Genomic DNA, 20,859 nt, shown 5'->3' with positions numbered 1-20,859 from the left:
CATCAGGATTCAGGACGGTGAGTGAAGGAGCAAGTTAAGGCAAATTTTGGGAGACCGACGCTGAAGTCGTCCAGGTTTACCCACATTCAGCGCTCAACGAGCAGAATCTGCCCCCAGTCTTGTGTATCTGTTGACGCGCTGCACACGATATCAGGCACATTCCTCAAAGGTGCAGATGTCCGGACAATGAGAGATACATAGGCTCGAGTTGAAGCGGCGCTGTATCTACGCGCTGGCGAAAGCTTTCAATGTTTAAAATTATTTAGATGTAACTTCAGTACTAGTCTCTGATGCAGCCAATTGAGCGTCATACATATATTGCCAGTTCCTGTCTACGCTTGGCTCTTCCCTCAGTGTACGAAGGCGAAGGCTAGACGCAATAAAGCATACCACAGGCTTCAAGGAGGAGTAGTGCTGGAAGACTTCCAGCTGACATAAGCAAGGAGACAGCAGGCATAACAGAACAAAGGCTCAGGTTGTAGGCTGAAGACTAGACTAGACTCAAACAAGATTTAAGGTAATGACATGCGCCCAGGGTGCAGGCTGTCCAGGTGGTACAGGACACTGGTGGGGTCAGCTGGGCGTTACCTTTTGTGTAGATGTGATTTTCATAAAGTCCTTAGTTCCTTTCTTTAGTTTCTTTTGTTGACTTTTCTCCTTAGTTCACGCGCAGTTCATCCAGTTAAAATCGTCGCCAAACTGTGGTAAATGAATGGTGCAGAGTCCACTTAGTAGTTAAGATCCTTTATTCAGGTTCCTTCCAGGTTAGACAGATAGGTTACTTTATAATGTAAGTAGATAGGAAACCCCACCAGGAACTCGCTGTTGTTAGCTCAGCCTCAGGTGACCAACTGCCACAACAGGGAATAGAGAGGTACAATCAGCTAGAGGGACATCCTGGCATTCTATGATGTCATTAGTATTGTAGTATTGTCTAGCCAGAGAGGAACAGTGAAGATTGTATTTACTACAATGTTCAAACAAAAGAGAAACAACCATTTGCAATGCCAAAAGGTATGGCTTTACAGAAATGTTGAGAGGTAATGTGAAGCATTCCAAGAAAATAGCATTGGAATGGAAATGTATGTGTATGGAAGCAAAGAACTGTACAATAATATTGGTCTAGGTTAAAAGGTCAGGTGACAGTTGGACTTTCTAGCCAGACAAACATTCTTGTAGGTTAAGAACAAACCTTCCTATCACCTTTTTTGAAAATTCTTTTGATTGGGTTTCAAAAATAACAATATAGTACATGGTACAGATCATTGTAAAGCAGTGCAGAATAACAAAGAAATGTCAACATACAGATGTATGCGAATAACATACAAGGTTGTGAGTTGGGGTGCTCTCAAACGTGAGGTGCTACCCTGTGATTGGGCGCTTGCACCCCATGGTCTGTCGTTGATTTGAAACGAGGAGTGAACTGTTGGAGAGTGTGCGGGAAGCGACCTGATATTATGTCAGGATGTGGTGTTGGCTACATGATCAATGGTTCCAGGTGCACAGAAAGCATGGATTGGCACTGCGGTGGGAAAGGTGCCTATAAGAGTGTTTAGAGGTGAGGGATGGTAGGTGCTATGTTGGGAAATTTCTGTCTCAGGGTGGGGGGCATACACTAGCGTGCAGGGAGACTGGTATCTTCATGAGGGCAGTGTGAGAAGTTAGTCTAGCATATGATGTCCACTATCAGGGCCGGCTCTAGGCTCATGGTGGCCCAGGGCAAGGAGCGTAGGTAGGGGGCCCGGAAGAGGGGGTCCGGGCGGGGCGGAGCGCGCAGGCCAGTAAAGAGGGGAGGGGGTCAGGGTGTTTAGAAGTGGAACAGAGCCGGAGGCCGCCAAATCCCTGCCAGGGGCCACCACGCAAATCTGTATCCGTCCTCAGAAGATTAATATATTAAGGATATATATTGGCGTGGTGGCCCCTGGGATTTGGTGGCCCTGTGCTGGTGCACAGCTTGCACATGCCTAGAGCCGGCCCTGCCACTACTCTAGTGGGCACCTTGCACCAGTCTAATCGACCCTTATTGATTGTGGTTGTAAAGTCAACCTTATAGACAAGCTATCCTAGTGGTAGCATGGACCAGCAGGTTTTGGCTAAGACTTCAGAGAGCATGTGAAGCAAGCTGTTTTACCAATTATATTCCCTTGAATACCAAATGAAAGGACACCACACAAGGTATATATCAAATATATATGTATTTATTTCTAACACAACCCCTCTGCACTCTTTATGAGGTCAGAGGTAAAAGTACATCACAGTTACTCAATTAGCATACGATAAGTTGCAAAAATACAGTTATGCCCTAGGGACCTCACAAACCATATACTAAAGAAGTGGTATAGGAACCACGACAGAAACAGTGAGTAGGCCCAGGGCCTAGGTAATCGCTGGGGCTACACTAAACAACCACAGGTTAGGAAGTAGGAGGCCCACGGGAGACGCGTGCAGTGTCTAAACACAGTCACGAGTTACCATTGACTTGTAATGGAGAACGAAGAAGTTACAAAGTTACAGTTTAAGGACACTTCCGGATGGACTACGACAAAACCCCTTTACACTAAGACACTTTGAGAGTCAAGACCCACGGGAGCATCGGAGTACTCGTGTTACCTCACCCAGGGGAGCCGGGTGCATAGGTGCCTTTTGGTGTCGGGTTTCGTCGATGCTTTCAATGGAGATCTGCAAAGAAGTGCTGCAGGCAACCAGAGGAAGAGTGTCCGGGTGGATCCAAGGGTGGATCGAGGATGTGAAGAACCTGAAAACAGAGGGGACAGAGTCTGGGTCACTAGTCAGTGACCAGGAAAGAACCAGGAAGGAACCAGGCGATGTTGCAATGATCTCAGGTGAAGAGGTGAAGCTTGTCTCTGCAGCCACGAGGACCAGGAGGTGTCGACGATGACTAGGAGCTGTATTCAAGCTGTCCCACGAAGGAACTAGTTGACTGCGGTGTCGGTATCAGGACTGGACCAAACAATCCTTGGAAAACACAATCCACGCAGGAAGTGAAGATGGGCTTCGGGTCAGACCAGCAAGGTCTGAGGAGCTTCTCCTTTGCAGGGAAGCTGGAGCAAGCCTGGAGCAACCAGGAAAGCAGTTTGGTTTCAAAGGTTTGTCTTCAGGGGGCTCACTAGCCAACGGGCTAGCAACCGAGAAGACGCGTTGAGCTGAAATGCAAGAGCGGGCCCCACGCGGCACTCATGGAGTGTGGAGGGCTGAGCTTCGGTGAAAATGGCGCTCGGGTCTGGGGCTTCTCGTACCCCAATGCACAACTGCGAGGGTACCTCGGTAGTCGACTGTTAGCAAAATGCAGGAAGTCCAGGGTGTCCGGTCCCATGTCTCTCGTGTTCGCCACGGGTCTCAGCTTTGCTGTGGATGTGGGTCGGAGTCAGAGAAGTCTGGAAGTCCAGTTCCTTTGTCACTGAGTCTTCAGATTCCGGCGGGAGCGTCGACAAAGCAGACCGGCAAGTTACTGATGGGGCCTGTTTGCACAGGGTAGTCACTCCTTGACCACAAGGGAGATGTCTTCAGTCTTCTAGTCGAAATAGAACGTCGAAGGTCCAAGAGTTCTGTATCAGAGTTTCATTCCAGGATAATCTAAAGTCCTGGGGACACAGCTCCTATACTTATACTAAGCTAAGGGGTTGGATTACCTGCCTAGGTCCCTCCTATGGGTGGACCTGGGAAGGGGGTGGTTACACCCCTTTCCCTTTGTACAGTTTCGCGCCAGAGCGGGGCTGGAGTGTCCCAGCAACTGGTTTGAACCGGGCTATGCATGGAGCACCTTGTGTGCTCCAGGCAGTGTCTCAAAAAGCATCTGCTGATGCAGCCCTCCCTGTCCCAATACACATCTGCCTGTCAGAGGAGGTGCTGGCACTTCCCTGGACAGGAAACCGATTGTCCAGGCCTTCCCTGCGGAGTTTCGTCCAGCAGCAGGAGGTCAGCCTTGTGTCTGTGGCAGCAGCATCCATTTTGTGATGCTGGGGCTCAGTTTAACTTTAACCGGGTAAAGCAGTAACATACTGGGGTGGTAGTATTCCAAAGTGTTTGACACCTTACACATGTTTTGATAAAGCCAAACCAAAGTTAGCATTAACCACGAGGATTATAATGCACTTAAGAGTATATGGTATGGCTATATCATAGAACAGCTATAAGGAGAGGGTTCCGAAAGCTGCAGGGGGGCTCAGCTCATGCTAGGGCACCCTCTCACATAAAACCAAGCACTCTGCCTCCAGGATTGTCGAGGCCTACCATAGGAGGGACTTATAGGTGCATATGTGTCTATATATATGGGTAGATATAGGTATTCTATATCTAAGTAAGGGGTGATTACACCACCTTACCCAAGCTGAGTGATCAGCCTGTGGTGTCAGTTTGGATGCCCAGCCAGGGGTGGCATAATACATGCTGCAGCCCCTGGTAGGCCTTGGATGCACCTATGCCCTGGGTACCTATGGTACACTATACAGGGGCTCACAAAGGTGACCCAATACCCAATCAGGTATGTACCTAAAGTACATGGTATCAATTTAGAGAGAGAACAGCTGGACTGTGGGTCTGATTAGCAGTCCCACAGCCACACTAAAGTAAAAAAAACAGAAAATCACAGGAAAAGGTGGGGGTAACCATAGCAAGCAGACCTTACTCTCCTACAGGCAGGTCATAGTTGCCATTTCACTTGGCGGAAGAGCATGAATAGGGTAGCCCAATGAGGAGATTTGGGCCACGGGCGTATCCAAAGTACCTCTTCGTGTCAACTTGCATATCGCCCCTCTTCATGCTTCTTGGAGGGGTGGGGGCGCAGGTGGGCGCCAATAGAGTGTGATTGTGCCTTTGGCGTGTGACTGGGCTAGGGTTGCAAAGTGTGTCCACACTTTATGCTGTTTCTAGTGTCTGAATATGCCTAGAGGGCATGTTTACAAAGTATATATATATCTCGGATTTACGTGACCTCTTGCAGCGTGACATTATTGACTTGGCAGTAGTTTTGGAGAGCAGGGCACAACCACAGCATGTGCATCTGTGTTGCATCTGAGGCGTGGCAGTGGGGACATGCAAATTGCGAGTCTGTGAAGTGATATTGCAGCTGGGCAGGGGTTAGGTAGGCCCTGTTTAATATGAAGAACTGAATGTTCTCGATCCATGAGTTGCAAGAGACCTTCCTTTAGAATTTGAGTGCTTGTTTCCCTTCTTTGTCGTGAAGTACCCCCCCCCAAACTCATCCTCCTATTTATGTTGGAGTATGGTGGGAGGGGTGACCGTACGCTCTTGTATGGCTTTGTACAACCAGGTGTTAAGGTGGCCGCCAGGTCCCATGGTCAAGTGGTCTGAAGTACCGGGTATGTCGTGGGATCTCCCCCCACCCCAGAGAGATCCCAGAGGATATGACAAGTGAGAATGAGTTGTCTGTGGAGAAGACATTGCCCCAGGGGGAGGCCGCTCTCCTCAGTCAGTTGGTCGAAGGGAAGGAGTTGGTCCTCCGTGAAGTGGTCACCCACCTCGAGAAGCGGACGGTCAGTCCAGACCCGCAGTTCCCCCAGCCATTGGGTAGGCCAGCCAGAAGAAAGTTTGGGGAGTAGAGCGGAGTATGCAAGTCCTAGACACTGCCACCTGAAGGGCCAGGGAGGTGTAAATTGTGTCCTCTTGCCTTCCTTCCACATGTGCTGCTGCCAAAGAAAAGCACCATAAATAATCTAGCTATCCAAGACACTTTAATAGCATTACAATATCATGTGTGACCTCAAACGTTCAATCACAGGCAGCTGGATAGATAAAATGATTACAGCTGTGTGGAAAGCAAGCACCTTTTTAGGTCTCTCCTAGGCAGCACATGCATGCTGTCTCTTCGAGACATGCTGTATCTACAATATGGGCTTCAAGCACTGCCATCTTTTTCATTGTTTCCTCTTACTGTTGTTTGTAAATGCCAGCTTTAGTCTGGTGAATAAGCTTAGAAGTCCCTCCTTTTGGTCTTCTTTATCCCTCCATGAGGACTGCCCCTGTTACATGTGCTCTTACTCTTCAGTTTTTTTAGGATACTTTGAGAACCCTTTTTTTGGGGCTTGTCTCAGTTCGTGTTAAATGTTCATGTTTTGTTTACTTGGTGCGTCAGCTTGATGAAAGGTTTGCGGTAACTTCATTTGCCATGCTCGATCTGTGTTTACGGCCACAGCTCTCTCTCATTTTATTTACTTTGAGAGCTGAGTTTGTGTTTTGGTTACTTTGAGCACCACATTCAAAAAAGAAAGGTGCGCCGCCGCTTTATTTGCCATACCCCATCTGGGGATTGTTTAAGACTTGTTTGGAGTATGTACTGAGTCTTTTGCAGAAATTCTTATGCAAATAGTAGAAAGGCAGTAATCCAAAGCCACAAAGGAAAGCAGCAGACACAAAACCCATTCCCTGTTCAAATTCAGATTGCTGCAGAGGAAAGTGAATTATGTCAGGTCTTGAAAACTCTACTCACCCACTCGCAATTGCGAGTAAAATTTTATCAGGTTAAGCTATTTTTAGCGCCTACTAGTCACATCTGGTGAGTAAACTTAGTCTGGAAAGGAACAGGTGTTTCTGTACATTCAGAAAGTGAATGAACAATAAAGATGCTATTATCTTGTTTTTATCTTGACACATTTGCTGTCTGTTCAAGGAAAGAGGTCAAATCTCAGTTTGTCATTTAACTTATTGCTGCATGGAAAATGAGGTTTATTTTTCTCTATCTTACTAGAGTTAGAGGTTTTGTCAAGTGAGCTGTCTGAAGATGTCAGTTATTTTCCTCTGCACATAACATTTAAATAAATAGACTGTTGATTAATATAGCCATTATTTAAAAATAGATCAGGAATTATAAAAGCACAGTTTTTTGTAATTAAGAAGTGTGATGCAAACAAAGAATAAATTAGTAGTAGAACAAACCAGAACACTTTACTTGGTGATGTGCAAATGACACATATTTGCAGAAACTCTATTTCCAAACATTCTTGTTTGTACACTATATAGTTTTCTCAGTAAAGCCGCATGTCAATGGGAAACTTTGTGGCCATTTCAATGTAAAATCTGCTGAATACATAAGAAAGTGTGCTACCACTTCATGCTTTAGTTTTGAATTTATTAAAAGTGATAGATAACAATGCTGCTAACGAACTAAGAGGCAAATCAGGGGTCATGTGTTTCCTCTATGTGGCTAGATTTGTTTTAAAATGGAGAAAAACAAAAAGAGTTTTTGTACAGCAGACATGCTGAACTCACACATTTGAGTGCTCTCATATGTGATAATGAAGAAAATGGCGGCTCAATGAATTTAAATATTTGCCCACGATCACATCATTTGAAACCAGTTTATGGGTCAAGAGAATTACAAATAGGTTGAGTAGATTATTTAAATCACTAGACCTGCAGGTCTAGTAACATTTTGTTTATTTTTCGATGCCTGTATGTTAAATCTGTTTTGTGAAGCTGCATGACACAACTCCGGAAACATTGTCAAAGGCAAGTCAGCACTTTAGTTTATATGTTATTAGGACAAGGATGTACAGCATGAAATTCCCACCAGCTCTGGAAATAAAAAAGGAACCGACCATGATAGCGCCTTGTGCGCTGTTAAAATTACAAGAAGTTGTAGGAATTGAACCAGTGGTAAGACTTTTTCAAGGCCACTAAAGGACTGTAATTTGATCATGTTGCTGTATATACTTTCAAACACCTTGCATTCAACTGGTTTAACTTCATCAGGTGTAATTAACTTTTTTACTTAATGTATTTTACTGATGTGCTAAAGATAGTCATATAAATAAACACGCCTTATTCAGGAGGTACTTTCTTGGCAGCGTGATATTTCTTTCACTGTTGCTCCGAAGGGGAAAGCGAAAGGTAAACACATTCCAAGATGGCACTGTCTGTATTAAGAGTCAGACGCTTGTCCGTCCTCTTTGTCTACAGTACACAGCATGTCTGTCTGTGCACAGGCTAGGCAAGGTGGTGAAACTCGAGAAGATCAGAATTAGACAGGGCACGAGTCGGGGTACCACGCGGGTGGACTGCATCCCCCCACTTATTTTCGAGGTTTTTCCAGGGTGGACGCCGTCCACCCTTCTCAATCAAAACGCCGTCCACCATTTTCAATCAAAACCGCGTCCACCCTTACAAAATAAGAGTGCGCGGGTGGATGGCTGAAATCGGAAGTTTCTCGGACTGCCGCAGGACACCACGCCGGTCACCACGCCCTTTCACCTACCAGGTTCGCCGTTGCCAGGGTACCCAATAGACGCCGAGATCTACAACCAATGGATGGACGCCGTCCCCCCCTGCGCAAAAGCGCTACACCAACTATTAAACACATACCTATTTTAAGTTTTTTTTCCTTTTCGTGACGTCACTTCCGGTCGTGCCGTCACTTCACGTATTTGAGCGTCCCCCCACTTCTAGGCTTTTGCCTTTCGTGACGTCACTTCCGGTCGTTCCGTCACTTCCTGTCTGTGAGCATCCCCCCACTTCTTTATTTAGGACTTGTGCCCTGGAATTAGAGCCTGGGTTGAGGGTATATCCCCTAACAAGAGAGCACGGAACCGTGCATGCATAGCACATAAAAAGTGGCAGATAACACGCAGGACTCCGTGCCAGGCTCCTGATATTACAATGTGTTTTTTTTACAAATGATCGCTGCATTACCTGAGACTTATCACCTTATCCTTCCTGTGCACTAACTGGGCTGAATCAGCATTCCTTTACTTGCTAGTCTTTAGTTTAGTTTAGTGTGTACTATTGTTTCCTTACTCAACACACTTAACTGTCTAGTGGCGCTACGTGATTAGGGTGACCTTTAGCTAGCCCTGATTTTTCACTCAACAGCACTAAGCAACATGTGACCTAAATGGGCATATTTTGTAAATGGAGATTTTGAATAACAAATACCAGCGTGCTCATCGCTGTTGGCTAATGAATTAGGACTTACTGGTTGGAGGCACTTGACAGACATACCCTCTCCACTCAGCCCCTTACCCTTCAAACCCGCCCTCACCCAGAGTCCAGCCTCCTTAGTCTATTTGAGTACCAGGCCGGTCATTCTCTCACTAGTAGATAGTTTGTATAGGTCACACCACATCTTTTCCTGCCGTTGCCAGTCTCTGAGCTGTGAACTCAAAGCCTAAACTGTCTCTTCAGCAAGCATGAATACTCTCAGAACTCGAGGACTTCTGACCTCTAGGCTGCCTACAGTCAGCACTTGGTGTCTGATGAGTGAGGCCCTTCATCACTATATTTTCCTCAACTTGGATAGAGTGCACAAAATATTTTTCAAATTAAATGTTGGACAGTTTACTCGAACAATCCTTTCGGGTTCTCATTATAGATTTGTTTTTTGGTATGTTTCATTTAGCTCGAACTCGACCCGAAGGTATTCGAGCGCTCTTCACAAGCACCAGTTACATTACAAAAGGACACATTCATTTTTTGGTAGGAACAGGGAGATTAAGTGATTTCCCCAAAATCACATTATTACAGCTTTTACTGATGCAATATTATTTCCTAAATGTTATTATAAATATAGTAATCTTTGTTTAGATGTGTGCATAAGTCTGGTGTTAATGTATGTGTTTGTTGGTGCATTATTTTTTTGGTTCAGTTTGGCACAGGGCGTCAGCAGCTGGAGTTCACCTGCCTGCTACGGTTAGAACGGGTGCTTCGGCCGTCATTACAGGCACTGCGGCTTCTTAAAATTCATAGGATTGGAATGACTTCCCCCCCACGGCGGGGACATACATGCCTCTTCTTAAGAGTTTAATGCCAGCATAACATAACATGTATTTGTAAAGCACACGTTCACCCAAAAAGGGTATCTTAGCACGGAATAACAGTTGTGTCTTGTTACCCAACTCAATGGTATTCATTTTATCGACCCCAGGTGGATGGAAGGCTGAGTGGGCCACCGGGATTTGAGCCTGTGACCAAGAGGTGGAATACAGGACCATACAGTGGATGTATTAGTCCACTAAGCCACCAGACCCGGCCATCCAGGGCCATGATGGGGGCTTGATCCTCTCTCTCGGTTTGCTGGCAATGTTTCACTCTTTCATCATCCGGTAGGGCTGCATTTCATACCCTTTTGAGCCCCGTCAACCATGCGAAGCATCCGCAGTGTCTCTACAAACACAAACAGCTCCCCTCTGGGGTAACGGCTTTACATGGAGTTGCTGTATCTTTGCCAACCCCACGTTCCTCCGGCCTTACACCCACCTAAGAACCAGCACAGCGCCACCTCACTGCCACCTCAGTGTCGCTAGGCACAACATTCGTACAAACACACCACCACCTCAGCACCACCAAACTATCACTCAGCACCACTTCAGCATCAGCAGAGCCCCACCTTAGCATCAGCAGAGCACCACCTCAGCATCAGCAGAGCACCACCTCAGCATCAGCAGAGCACCACCTCAGCATCAGCAGAGCACCACCTCAGCATCAGCAGAGCACCATCTGGGCACAACCTCAGCATCATCTCAGCACCAACACAGCACCATCTCAGCATCAGCAGAACGCCACCTCCTCATCAGTAAACCACGACCAGTTCAAAACCAACTCAGTATCAATGCAGTACTAACTTAACTTCAGCACAGCACCATCAAAACAGCACCACCTGCGCATCACTGCACCAACAGCAATGCAGCCCCACTTCAGCACCAGTGCAACCCCACTCTCTGGGCATTAGCTTGCCTAATCTCCACAACGGCCCCCTCAACGCCGGGGATGACTGGCTCCACCTTGGGGATTCCCAGCAGGGACCATCCCACAGGGAAAGCCAGGACGGGTTCCCCAGCGGTATACAGCGCCAGGATGCCGGCTGGCAACAGTGCGCTTTACAAGTATACACATTACATTACATTACATCAGCACCAGCGCATCCCAACCTCAGCAGCAATTCAGCACTGACACAGCACCACTTCAGCATCAGTGCAGTACCATCTCAACATCAGCGCAGCATCAACTCGGCACAAACTCAGCACCACCTAAGCAACAGCTGAGCACCAGCACATCTTCACCTCAGAATAACTCTGCATCACCTCAACATCACTCAGTACCACCTCGGTATCATTCAGCAACACCTACGCATCACCTCACCACCACAGTAGCACCATCTCAACATCACTAAGCACCACCTCAATCTAACATCGAAATATGGCGTCTGTTATTTTCTCCTACTTTGTCTGCTGCTCCCATTATAATTTAGGAACTATTTCCCAAACTTCATCCTCCCATTATTTATGCCCCCCACCCAATATATATATATATTTTTTTTTTAAATGATCTTTATTGATTTTCAGCAAGTTATACAAGTAAACTTTGTCCAACATACTATGCTTGGTATTAAAGCACCGGTTACAGGAGCAGCTGTGGTGGAGTGCCACACAGTAACTTAAAACAATATTCTTAAACAAGTATTAGCAATGTATTCCACAAGCACTAAACATTCTATACACATTGGTTGAACTGGAGTCTGTTCAGGGTTTTCCGAACTCAATTGCCTCATATTTGGGATTAAGGTTTTATATTAAAAGTGCAGGGTGAGGATGTGCTCTATGTTACAGCTGAATTTATTGTGTGCAGCTTAGTTTCAATGGCAGTACTCTTGCCATTCACCGGTGCGTTGGATAAATGTGTCTCCTGCTCTATGGAGATCCTGGAGCAATGATTGGATGTTGAGGCTCACGTGCGACTTTCAAGACATGGCTATTCTATGCTTTGCCTGCCCCAGTGCCAGGTCCAAAAGTTGATGGGATTCTTACGTGGTGTGTTGCGCTTAGTTATCCCAAGCAGAAAATGCGGACTCCAGGGTGTTATCGGGGTTACCACTGCCTCCGTCAATGTCCCAGCTACCTAGTCCCAGAATGTCCTGAGGCAAGGGCACGTCCAGACCATGTGGAGGAACATTGCTTCTGAGGCCAGGAATATGTGGCAGATATCAGCCTGTGCGGTGTTAAGGATGTGTGGTGGAGATAACTGAACTGTGTGTACTTCAACTTGGCATTCGTTGATTAAAACCTTAGGGTGATGTATGCATTGCATCCATTGTTTATCAGTGATGTTAACTGTCAGTGTCGTGCCACAGTCCTCACACAGTGGGGCCAACAGGGGTGTCGGGTCAGGTCTAAGAGAGTTGTAAATCGCAGTGATTGCACGCTTACCCGGTCTGTGTGTGAAGAGTTTGCAGAGGCTGATACGTGGTTGGCTCGTTGCGAGTGTTGCCCCATAAATGGAAGAAATGCTGTAACAGTGTGGTATGGAGCAGGAATATCCCCGGTGGTATCCCATAATTATCCATCAAACTCGCAAAGTCCTGAAATTGCGAGTCTGCAAACAGGTCTCCCCAAATGTCCAGACCCACTGTCCTCCAGGCTTCGAGTTCCGGGCGATTGTGACAGATGTAAGTTCCGGGAAGCACCTCAAGCGGTATGTTAGGGGCGTATGGCATGGATTGGCCATTAGGCAGCATGTATTTTAGCCAGCAGCGTCTTGCTGACAGCATTAGTAAATTAGTAAATTGCCTTGCTTTTTCTGTAGCGCGATGGCATAGCTTGATAGCCATGATATCATGGCTGGCTGTCGTAGTGTCACCACCAAGGGGGGCAGTTCAGTCAGTTCACTGTTCGCGAGCCACTTCATAGGCCACCGTAGCTGTGCGACAGCTTAGTAGGGTTCGTAGTTCGGCGCTGCCAGGCCCCCTTCAGACAGGGGGGTGGGGGGGGTACAACTTATGGAGTGCCACTCAAGGTCTCAAGCCCCCGATATCAGGGAAACAAGGAACGATTCTAAGTCTTTGAAAAGCCTGAGTGGTAGTCTGAAAGGGAGTGTCGAGAAGAAGTATAGGAGTTGAAGTAGGAGCAGTTTGGAAATGGCGAGGGCTGCACAGGCCCTAGCAATCACCCTTCCCAAATTACCAACTAGGACATCTACCTGGGAGGGAAGACGCCCAGATACCTGAAGGTGTCAAAGGCCCATTTCAACGGTGTACAGGGTAAAGTATGTCTCTGACCCTCTGAGAGCGGCTGCATCGGGAAAATTGCCAACATGGGCCAGTGAACCCATAGGCCCGAAACACGGGTATGTTCGTCCAACAACCCCATTAATTTCTGCAAAGCTGCAATCTGGCCACGCAGATAAATAAATGCCTCATCTGCGTAAAGAGAAACTTTGTACCACTGACTATACACTTGTATGACGCAGTGTAATGCCCTATGTCGCTGTTTGCATACCAGGGGCTCCATAGCCAGCGCAAATAGAATGGGTGATAAAGGACATCCTGTTGTGTCCCCAGTTCTATAACAAACGACGGGGAAATGATTCGGCCAGTCTTTACCCTGGCCTTTGACTTTGTGTGTAGTATTTTTACCCAGCTCGAAAAATTAGGGCCTATACCAAAGCTAGACAGTACTGTTAGTAAGTATTGCCATCCCAAGGTTTCAAACGCATTTTCTTTTTTTTTTTTTTTTTTTTCAATAAGCAATAATCGCGCCTCGGTTAAACTTCATTGGCTACAATACTGCCACTGCGCAAAGCTCAAACGCATTTTCAATATCTAAAGCAGCTATCCAAGGTGTTTCGTTTTCTGACCGGGCCCATTCTAACAATTTAAAGAGGTGACGCAGGTTCAGACCAGTATTTCAACCTGGAATAAATCCGTTCTGGTCCTCGTGCATAAATATCTGCACTATATCAAGCAGCCTATTGGCTAATATCCTTCCTAAAATGTTATTATCTGAATTTAGTAGGGACAAGGGGTGGTAGGAGCCCATTTGGAGTGGGTCTCTGCCCTGTTTGGGTAGCATGATCGATACCGCCTCGTGTAGGGAGGCCGGGAGGTCCCCCTTTTCAATAACTCCTCGTACATGATGGCTAGCCGGGGAATGAGCAGTTTCGGCATAAGTGGAGTAGAATTCCGATGGCCATCCGTCTACCGCCGCAACCCTGCCAGTGGTCAACTATTTGATGGATTCCGAGATCTCATCTGCGGAGATAGGGTCTTCGAGCAGTGCATATTGAGTTTGTGTAACCTGCAGGAGATGGGCGTGGGATAAAAATTGCAGAATGAGTGAGGGGTCATCAATGTCAAGAGCTTGGTATAGCAAAGTATAATTACTGTAGAAGGAATCGTTAATCACTTCCTGAGTGTTTACTAAGCGGTCATCAGCGGTGTATATCGCCGTGATGGGGATTATGAATTGTCGGTTTTTAATGACCATGCCAGCATTTTGACCACTTTGTCCTCTTCAGTGTGTCGCCTGGTCAGATATTGTTTATAGTCTAACACGCAAAGGCTGTCTAATGTCTCTTTATATACTAGACGAGCCTTAGACAGTGAGGGTATGATATGTGGGTCTGTAGGGGAGAGCCGTTCACATCACTGCACCTCAGTCTCATATTTTTGAAGTTCTTTCTCGAGTGTCATGCGGGAACTGTAAACAGTTTTAATGGCTTGCCACAGAGAACAGATTTAAATGCATCCCACTCTAATCCCACATTTGAGGCAGACCCTGCGTTTGTCTGGAAGTATGAGTCTATGGAAGCGCGAAACACTCCATCTTTAATTGCAGCAATGGGGAGATGTCAGGTCGGTATCCTAGCTTTATGTGTGCCCCACAAAAGCTGCAACTGCAAGGGGCTGTGATCAGAAATCGTGCTGGTCAAGTACTCTGCACGGGATACCCTAGGCAGGGCATTATCCGAACAGTATATCACAACTATCCTCGTGTGGAGGTCATGGATCGTGGAGTAGTGTGGGTAGGCACGCATGGTGGGTGTTTGCTGTGCCACGCTTTGTGTAGTTGCACATTATTGGCCCAATCGTTCATGTGTTGTGCTGAACTAATGGAATGCGCATGCGGAAGCTGTGGTCGTGAGCGGTCTTAGGCAAGGTTGTGCACACAATTGTAATCCCCACCCCAGTATGTTGGTGCAGTGAGATCGCCGAGCAATAACGGTGTAATTGTCTGCAGAAACGAGGATTGCCCTGAGTTTGGAGCGTATAGGAAAACCAATGTCAATGCAAAGCCTTCCCAGAGACCATCCAAGATTACATAGCGACCCTGAGAGTCGGCCCAGGTATGTGTTATCTGCAAGGGAATACCCGGTGCCACCCATATCAAAGTGCCTCTGGCGTACCCCGAATATGTACTACCCACCACTGTGCCCCTACATCTCTAGCGGAGCGAGGAGAGCGTTTGTGCAGTGAGGTTTGTTTCCTGTATAGGCGCAAATTAAATCCCATGACTGCGTAAATATTGGTAGACCATACGACGATTAACACATAAAGCTAGGCCCCTCACGTTGCAAGTTATTAAGATATATATGCGAGAAGTTGGCCTGGCATATGCTGTCCACTATTCTAGTGGGCACCTTGCACCAGTCCAAACGACCCTTATTGATGGTAGGTTTAAAGACAACCTTTAAAGAAAGCTATCCTAGTGGTAGCTGTGGAGAGCAGCCTTCAGGCTAAGTCTTGAAGGAATGTAAAGCAGCTTGTTTTACCAGTCTATAATCTCATGAATGCTAAAATGAAAGGAGAACCACACCAGGTATACATAAAATATATGCATTTCTTTATGAGGCTCGAGGTAAAAGTACACAAGTTAAACTTAAGTAGCACACAGTAAATTAGCACAGTATACGTTTTGCCCTAGGGGCCTCACAAACCATATACTAAGAAAGTGATACAAGTACCGCTGTGAACATAGAGACAAGGCCTTGGGCCTGTAGAACCGCTGGGGCAACCAGGAACCACCCAAGGTAGGGACGCAGGAGACCCACGGGGGATGCGTGCAGTGTCTAAACACAGCCACGAATCATCATTGCCTTCTAAGGAGAAGTCAATTATGCGTGTAGATTTTTTTAAAGAATAAGGACACTTAGGAGTGGACTAGGAACAAACCCCTTCTGTACTAGACAGTTCGAGAGTCAAGACCCACGGGAGTACCAAAGTACTCGTGTTACCTCACCCAGGGAAGCCGGGTGCATAGGTGTTTTTTCGTGTCGGGTTTCGTCGTCGTTTCCTATGGAGAGCTGCAAAGAAGTGCTGCAGGTGACCAGATGAACAGTGTCCAGGAGGATCCAAGGGTGGATCGAAGATCTGAACATCCTTAAAGCAGAAGGGACAGAGTCTGGGTCACTTGCCAAAGTGACCAGGGAGGCAACAAGAAGATGCCAGCCGATGTCAGGTGATTTCAGGAGCAGGAGGTGAAGCTTGACTCTTCCGTCACAAGGACCAGGAGGCGTCGATGACAACCAGGAGCTGCATTCGAGCTGTCCCACGTCGGATGTCGAGTGCTGCAATGTCGGTATCTGGATTGGACCCAACAAGCCTTGGCAACAGCAACCCACGCAGAATGCAAAGATTGGCTTTGGTACAGACCTGCAGGGTCTGAGGGACACACCCTTTAGAGGGGGTCAGGGCACGTCTGAAGCAACCAGGAAAGCCCAAGAAACAAAAGAGTTGCCTTTGTGGGGACCCACCAGTCGATGGACCAGGGATCGCGAAGGAACCTCAAGCAGAATTGCTAAAAGCGGGCCCACGGAACATTTGTGGAGTGCAGACCCACAATCTTTGGTGCAGATGGTGCTCAGGGCTTGGAGTACAAGTAGCCCAATGCACAACTTCAGGAAAGCTCGGGAAGTAGGTGCACTTGCAAATATGCACGGTGTCCAGGAGTTCCGGTCCCACATCTCTTGTGACGGCTGAGGGTCTCAGCTTTGCTGTGATCTCGTGTGGGCCTCAGAGATGTCTGGCAGTCTGTATCCTGTGTCGCAGATTCTTCAGTATCCGGCGGGAGCCTCGAAAATGCAGACCGGCATGATGCTTCTTTGATGCCTGTTTGAATAGGGGGTCACTCCTTGACCCCAAGGGAGATCCTTCCGTCTTCTAGTCAAAATAGAATGTCGAAGTTCCAGGATATAAGTTTCGTCCAGGTTAATCTAAAGTCCTAGGGACTGGGTTCCTATACTTATACTAAGTTTAGGGGATGGACTAACTCTAAGGTCCCAACTAAGGGAGGACCTGGGGAGGGAGTGGTTACACCCCTTCCCCTTTGTCCAGTTTCGGGCCAGAGCTGGGGCTGAGTGCCCCAGCACCCGGTTTGAACTGGAAAATGCACAGGGACACCTTGTGTGCCCCAGGCACTGTCTGAAAAGCATTCACTGAATGCACCCACCCTGCCCCAAAACACTAAAGCCTGTCTGGGGAGGTGGTTACACCTCCCAGGACAGGGAACCCCTTCCCCTTTGTCCAGTTTTGCGCCAGAGCTGGGGCTGCGTGCCCCAGCACCTGGTTTGAACTGGAAAATGCACAGAGACACCTTCCTTGTGTGCCCCAGGCTCTGTATGAAAAGCATTCACTAAATGCACCCACCCTGCCCCAACTCACTAAAGCCTGTCTGGGGAGGGGTGGTTACACCTCCCTTGACAGGAAACCCTGCCGGCGGCCTCCCCTGCCGGAGTTTCGTCCAGCAGCAGGAGGTCAGACTCGTGTCTGTGGCAGCAGCATCCATTTTGTGATGCTGGGACACTTTAAAACTACTACGGGTAAAGTAAAGGTGCACATGTCTTCTCCCTCTACCCCCGCCGCCAAGGTTTGCGGGGGGAAGGAGGGGGGTAGGATTCCAAAGTGTTTGACACCAAACACGACATGATTAGATGCAGCCATTTCAAAGTCAGCATTTACCGTGAGGTTATAATGCACTTAAGAGTATATGGTATGGCTGTTTCACAGAACAGCTATAAGGAAGGGATTCCGAAAGCTGCAGAGGGGCTCAGCTCATGCTGGGGCACCCTCTCACACAAAACCAAGCACCCTGCCTCCTGGATTGTCAAGGCCTGCCATAGGAGTGACTTATAGGTTTGTATGTGTCTGTCTACATAGGTAAATATAGATATACTATATCTAAATAAGGGGTGCAAGAACCACCTTACCCAGGCTGCAGTAGCAGACCTGAGGTGCCATTTTGGAAGGCTTCCCAGGGGTGGCATAATACATGCTTCAGCCCCTGGTAGGCCTCTGGGGTACCTATACCCTTGGTACCTAAGGTACCATATACTAGGGACTCACAAGGGTAACCCAGTAACCAATCTGGAGTGTACCTAATGTACATGCAATCAATTTAAAGAGGAAAGCAGATAGGCTGGGGCCCTGAATAGCAGGATCCCAGCCAAACTAAGTCAAAAACCATCAAAACAACAGGAAAAAAGTGGGGGGAACCATGTAGTCAGATTCCACCTTCCTACAATATAATCATTGTACCCCATCTAAGTGTTAGCCTGTAAGAAAGCGGAGCTAAGATTGAACCCAGACTGCCATCCGCCCCTATCTGAGCCCCTCTCCCGGTACCCACCCCCCAGCAACAATTGCAGTAACAATACCCATCTTGTACACTGTGTACGGCATATCGAGATGAACAGATTACAATAAACATTAAGAATGCCCAACGCCCCACCCCAGGCCAGCTTGCAAACAGGCAGTTGGCCATCTGCACTGAAATGCAACTAAGTAAAACAAGAAGCAACAGTGAAAAGAAGAAAAGAAAATATGTTTGGCAATGTGTTATATGAAAATCACACTGTAAAGGAGCAGAGAGATAAAAAGAAGATGAAATCATAAGTATGCTATATCAGCTACTTCTTGTGCGTGGGGTCGCAACAATTCTGCGAACCATCTGCATCTAGGCCACCATTTACAGCTCCTGCCTACTTCAACCAAATTGCAAGCATATGATTAATAACCAGGGTGCAGTGCACCAGGCTCTGTGGTGGTATGGTACATAAGTTGTTCTGTAAAAGTCCTTTAAGTCGCTGTATAGGACATCACCCGAGCTCCTCAGTAGTTTGTGGGGTGACCACCGGGCCTGCTCCAACAGTGCCGCATGCTGGCAGGCAGTTACTGGTAATGTTTGATCCAAGGCCATGTCCAAGTCAGTCTCAGACCTGGGAGGCGACATGAAGTTACCAAGGAGTTCCACTTGTTTGATGGCTTGCACGCGTTCACTTGCCACCTGGGTTCTCGTCGGCGGCTACACTCCTTCCCTACGACGATGTCTATGTGAGCCTGCCAGTTTCCATGGCTTGTCGGGGGTCCGCCGAAGCTGCAGGTGGGGCAAGTGCAAGACCGTTCTAGTCTATACAGGACCAGGCCTCTTCAGGGGTGGATCAGAAGATATTACTGTCTTTGTATCAGATGAGCAACCAGGCAGGATATTGCAATGAGTATTGTATCTCGTGGTCCTGGAGGCATTTCTTAATGTTAAAGGAGGAGGATCTGTGGCGTTGCACTGATAGTGTATAGTCTGTGTAGATGTGCACTCCAGCATTTTCAACCTGCCATGGTCAGCGGGCTATGGTTCCCTGAAGGATATGATCTCTATTAATTGAACAGACTCACTACCACAGGTCTAAGAGGGGTTGCCCGGGCGTGGAGTGATACCAGGCACTCTGTGTGCCCTCTCAACCGAGAATAACTTGGAGATCCTACCCTTTTAGATATCCGTGGAGAACCAGGACTCCAGATACAGCTCCAAGCGGTGGCCTTCGATTTGTTCCGTTAGGCCCACTATACCTACGTTGTTACTGTGTGACCTACCTTCCTGGTCCTCTACCCAGCTCTTCAGGTGTTCCACCTCTTGCTGGAGGATTTTGATCTGCTCCATAGCCTGGACACAATGGGCCGCAGGGATGCTAGGGCTGATTCTGATTCCTCCACTCTGTCTTTGAATTTTTTGTGGTCTTCTCTTAGGAACCCCATTTCTACATGCAGCAAATCTATCTTAGGACCCAATGTAGATTTAATGTCTAGCACAGCTGCCATCAGCTCATCAAACCAATGCAAAAGATCCATGTATCCTGCAGGGCTCGGGCCGTTGCCAGTGCAATACTTTCTGTGTTAAGTGCCTGAGATGCTGTGTCGGTTGATTGAGGCTCTGCCTTGTCCATTCTGGGTTTGCCCCTTTTGCGGTCAGAATATGTGTCGGTGTGCAGGTGTTTGCACTAGCGGAGATGCATCTCAAAGAGAATCCATACTGATGGCCTGTTATTGAGTAGCGTATTGGTAAGGCCTGTTCCACTGGTAGGTGCTTGAGAAGGCGTATGGTGTCCTGGTGCAGCAGTGCAGGGCCAGAGCAAACCACCAAGTGACTCACAGAGAATATACGGAGGGTCAGCTGCCACTCATGGCGTAGTTATTACTCACTGTGAGGATGTTGGCCTTAGTGCCCCACCTGCGCACTATCTGGTAGCGAGATGAAAGTGCATGTTTGCACATCAGGTCCCACTGGACGCAAATCGCAGTGACGGTTAAGCAGGGGAGAGAGTAGAACTGGAATGATGATCCCAATCTAGTCGCCCTGGAGGCGGAAAGCAGTGTCTTTATAACCCCCCTTGCACTCAGCAGAGGCAGGAAGTGCGGCATCAGCAGCGAATCCACCACCCTGGAGTCCAGCGTCTCCCCCGAGCACCCCTGAGGCCCAGTATCGGTTTCCAGCCAAAGGAGTTCAGGCCTCATGAATTCACGCTGGGCTGTCAATGGGTAAACCCCCGAGTTCTTACAGCCGGGAGCTCCAGTGTGGCTCCTCCGGTGTTGATTGCAGAGGGGGGAGAACAGTCCCAGAAAGGCAATGGGCAGCACACCCTCCGTTTTCCAGGCTTTGGCAGCGGCCGATCTCTGCCCCGCGGGCTGCCCACAGGGGCACTCACGGCACTAGCAGGTCCAGAAAAACCTCTCTCATCTATCAAGGACAGTCACGGAAGGCCCTCGGGATGTAGGGCGGGAGCAGCGGTCATAGAGCCTCAGGATTCACCTCAGCCAGGGTCGGGGCCAGGCACTGCGAGGCTGTAGAG

At 47.8% G+C, this 20,859-nt stretch overlaps 1 protein-coding gene and 1 pseudogene across 1 annotated transcript in view; both read right to left on the bottom strand.

The window, feature by feature from the left end:
* WDR70 (WD repeat domain 70) overlaps positions 1–20,859 on the bottom strand; it is a 1,775,496-nt gene that overhangs the window by 981,517 nt on the left and 773,120 nt on the right. The gene's annotated exons all lie outside the window — the stretch shown is intronic.
* Positions 13,465–13,546, bottom strand: LOC144820544 (U4 spliceosomal RNA; annotated as a pseudogene).

Source organism: Lissotriton helveticus, chromosome 2_1 (genome assembly GCF_964261635.1).
Source record: "Lissotriton helveticus chromosome 2_1, aLisHel1.1, whole genome shotgun sequence".
Taxonomy (NCBI): Eukaryota; Metazoa; Chordata; class Amphibia; order Caudata; family Salamandridae; genus Lissotriton; species Lissotriton helveticus.
Note: the sequence above shows the minus strand (reverse complement) of the source record. Positions and strands in the feature narration are given on the sequence as shown.